We start from the raw sequence: 4,209 nt of genomic DNA on the forward strand, positions 1-4,209 counted from the left end.
CTCCTCCCTCTTGCGTCTCCCTCCCACCCTCCCTATCCCACCCCTCTAAGTGGTCACAAAGCACCGAGCTGATCTCCCTGTGCTATGCGACTGCTTCCCACTAGCTATCTATTTTACATTTGGTAGTGTGTATATGTCCATGCCACTCTCTCAGTTCGTCCCAGCTTACCCTTCCCCTCCCCATGTCCTGAAGTCCATTCTCTACCTCTGCGTCTTTGCTCCTGTCCTGCCCCTGGGTTCTTCAGAACAATTTTTTTTTTTTTAGATTCTATATATATGTGTTACCATACGGTATTTGTTTTTTTTTTTCTGACTTACTTCACTCTGTGTGACAGACTTTAGGTCCATCCACCTCACTACAAATAACTCAATTTCATTTCTTTTTATGGCTGAGTAATATTCCATTGTATATATGTGCCACAACTTCCTTATCCATTCATCTATCTATGGGCACTTAGGTTGTTTCCATGCCCTGGCTATTGTAAATTGAGCTGCAATGAACATTGTGGTACATGACTCTCTTTGAATTATGGTTTTCTCAGGGTATATGCCCAGTAGTGGGATTGCTGGGTGTATGGTAGTTCTATTTTTAGTTTTTAAGTAACTTCCATACTGTTCACCATAGTGGTTGTATCAATTTACATTCCCACCAACAGTGCAAGAGGGTTCCCTTTACTCCGCACTCTCTCCAGCATTTATTGTTTGTAGATTTTTTGATAATGGCCATTCTGACTGATGTGAGGTGATACCTCATTGTAGTATTTTTTTTTTAATGAACAACACTTCAAATGGCATGCATTTATCCATAATTATTGAGTATTAACCTACAAATATTCTATAATCTGATTTTAAATCCTCAAATTTATATGAAGGCTTTGATTTAGCTTATGCCAATTTTTAAAATGTGTAGTTTTGAGGCATTTTATTATAAAAAGCTGGTACTCATATACATAAATGAGTAAGAACTTAAAATTCATCATACATTTACTTCATTTTTTAGCTTCACCTTCTAGTAAATCTTTAGCTTAATTGATTTTGGCTGCTATATAAGGAGATCCTCCCTTGTCTGGGTGATTTAAAAGTATAATTTGTCAATGAGCATCTCTATTTTCCCTTATTGGCAGTAGGGCTTACACCTAGTATTAATGCTGCTTCCCATTTTGTCATTTTGGGTTCAAACCCACCTCTGTAATAGCCACCACTGAAGGCAGATTTTGGTAGACTTTGAAAAACTTGTTTCACTTGAGGCTCCATATGCTTCAAGTCTTGCAAAGTGTAACGGTCTGCAAATCCTGCAGCAGCAATGGTCAGTCCAACTCCTACCACTGTACTGGCAATGGTTCCCACTCGGCTCTTCTGCTTCCACCAGGAGCACGGTTCATCCCACCCCACCAATTCTACACCTCTACTACCCTCATTGTAGTTTTGATTTGCATTTCTCTAATGATTAGTGATGTTGAGCATCCTTTCATGTGTTTGTTGGCAATCTGTATATCTTCTTTGGAGAAATGTCTATTTAGGTCTTCTGCCCAGTTTTGGATTGGGTTGTTTGTTTTTTGATATATATATATATATGTCTCAGAGGTTCTTTTTAGTCATCAATTTTCTACACATCTGTGTATACATGTCAATCGCAATCGCCCAATTCCTCACACCACCACCCCCTGTTTTTTTGATATTGAGCGGCATGAGCTGCTTGTAAATTTTGGAGATTAATCCTCTGTCAGTTGCTTCATTTGTAAATATTTTCTCCCATTCTGAGGGTTGTCTTTTGGTCTTGTTTATGGTTTCCTTTGCTGTGCAAAAGCTTTGAAGTTTCATTAGGTCCCATTTGTTTATTTTTGTTTTTATTTCCGTTTCTCTAGGAGGTGGGTCAAAAAGGATCTTGCTGTGATGTATGTCATAGAGTGTTCTGCCTATGTTTTCCTCTAAGAGTTTGATAGTGTCTGGCCTTACATTTAGGTCTTTAATCCATTTTGAGTTTATTTTTGTGTATGGTGTTAGGGAGTGTTCTAATTTCATTCTTTTACATGTACCTGTCAAGTTTTCCCAGCACCACTTATTAAAGAGGCTGTCTTTTCTCTATTGTATATCCTTGCCTCCTTTATCAAAGATAAGGTGATCATATGTGCGTGGGTTTATCTCTGGGCTTTCTATCCTGTTCCATTGATCTATATTTCTGTTTTTGTGCCAGTACCATACTGTCTTGATCACTGTAGCTTTGTAGTATAGTCGGAAGTCAATGAGCCTGATTCCTCCAGTTCTGTTTTTTCTTTCCCAAGATTGCTTTGGCTATTCGGGGTCTTTTGTGTTTCCATACAAATTGTGATATTTTTTTTGTTCTAGTTCTGTGAAAAATGTCATTGGTAGTTTGATAAGGATTGCATTGAATCTGTAGATTGCTTTGGGTAGTAGAGTCATTTTCACAGTGTTGATTCTTCCAGTCCAAGAACATGGTATAGCTCTCCATCTGTTGGTATCATCTTTAATTTCTTTCATCAGTGTCTTATAGTTTTGTGAATACAGGTCTTTTGTCTCCTTAGGTAGGTTTATTCCTAGGTATTTTATTCTTTTTTTTTGCAATGGTAAATGGGAGTGTTTCCTTAATTTCTCATCATTAGTGTATAGGAATGCAAGAGATTTCTGTGCATTACTTTTGTATCCTGCTACTTTACCAGATTCATTGATTTGCTCTTTTAGCTTTCTAGTAGCATCTTTAGGATTCTCTATGTATAGTACCATGTCATCTGCAAACAGTGACAGATTTACTTCTTCTTTCCCCATTTGGATTCCTTTTATTTCTTTTTCTTCTCTGATTGCCATAGCTAAAACTTCCAAAACTATGTTGAATAATAGTGGTGAGAGTGGACAACCTTGTCTTGGTCCTAATCTTAGAGGAAATGGTTTCGGTTTTTCCCCATTAAGAACAATGTTGGCTGTGGGTTTGTCATATAATCAGTGATATTGGCCTTTAGTTTTCTTTCTTTGTGAGATCTTTGTCTGGTTTTGGTATCAGGGAGATGGTGGCCTCGTAGAATGAGTTTGGGAGTGTTCCTCCCTCTGCTATATTTTGGAAGAGTTTGAGAAGGATAGGTGTTAGCTCTTCTCTAAATGTTTGATAGAATTCACCTGTGAAGCCATCTGGTCCTCGGCTTTTATTTGTCAGAAGATTTTTAATCACAGTCTCAATTTCAGTGCTTGTGATTGGTCTGTTTATATTTTCTATTTCGTCCTGGTTAAGTCTTGGAAGGTTGTGATTTTCTGAGAATTTGTGCATTTCTTCCAGGTTGTCCATTTTATTGGCATAGAGTTACTTGTAGTAACCTGTCATGATCCTTTGTATTTCTGCACTGTCAGTTGTTACTTCTCCTTTTTCATTTCTAATTCTATTGATTTGAGTCTTCTCCTTTTTATTTGTCATGAGTCTGGCTAATGTTTTACCAATTTTATTTATCTTCTCAAAGAGCCAGGTTTTAGTTTTATTGATCTTTGCTATCGTTTCCTTTATTTCTTTTTCATTTATTTCTGATCTGATATTTATGATTTCCTTCCTTCTGGTAACTTTGGGGTTTTTTTGTTTTTCTTTCTCTAATTGCTTTAGATGTAAGGTTAGGTTGTTTATTTGAGTTTTTTCTTGTTTCTTGAGGATTATATTGCTATAATTTTACCTCTTAGAACTGCTTTTGTTGCATCCCATAGGTTTTGGGTGGTCGTGTTTTCACTGTCATTTGTTTCCAGGTATTTTTCGATTTCCTCTTTGATTTCTTCAGTGATCTCTTGGTTAGTAAGTAACGTATTGTTTAACCTCCATGTGTTTGTATTTTTAACAGATTTTTTCTGTAATTGATCTAGTCTCATAGTGTTGTGGTCAGAAAAGATACTTGATATGATTTCAATTTTATTAAATTTACCAAGGCTTGATTTATGACCCATGATATGATCTATCCTGGAGAATGTTCCATGAGCACTTGAGAAGAAAGTGTATTCTGTTGTTTTTGGATGGAATGTCCCATAAATATCAATTAAGTCCATCTTGTTTAATGTATCATTTAAAGCTTGTGTTTCCTTATTTATTTTCTTTTTGGATGATCTGTCCATTGGTGAAAGTGGGGTGTTAAAGTCCCCTACTATAAATGTGTTACTGTTGATTTCCCCTTTTATGGCTGTTAGCATTTGCCTTATGTATCGAGGTGCTCCTATGTTGGGTGC

At 36.7% G+C, this 4,209-nt stretch overlaps 1 pseudogene; it reads right to left on the minus strand.

Annotated features, from left to right (window-relative positions):
• Positions 1–989: 989 nt before the first annotated feature.
• Positions 990–1,365, minus strand: LOC132521511 (mitochondrial import inner membrane translocase subunit TIM14-like; annotated as a pseudogene).
• Positions 1,366–4,209: the final 2,844 nt, after the last annotated feature.

Source organism: Lagenorhynchus albirostris, chromosome 6 (genome assembly GCF_949774975.1).
Source record: "Lagenorhynchus albirostris chromosome 6, mLagAlb1.1, whole genome shotgun sequence".
Taxonomy (NCBI): Eukaryota; Metazoa; Chordata; class Mammalia; order Artiodactyla; family Delphinidae; genus Lagenorhynchus; species Lagenorhynchus albirostris.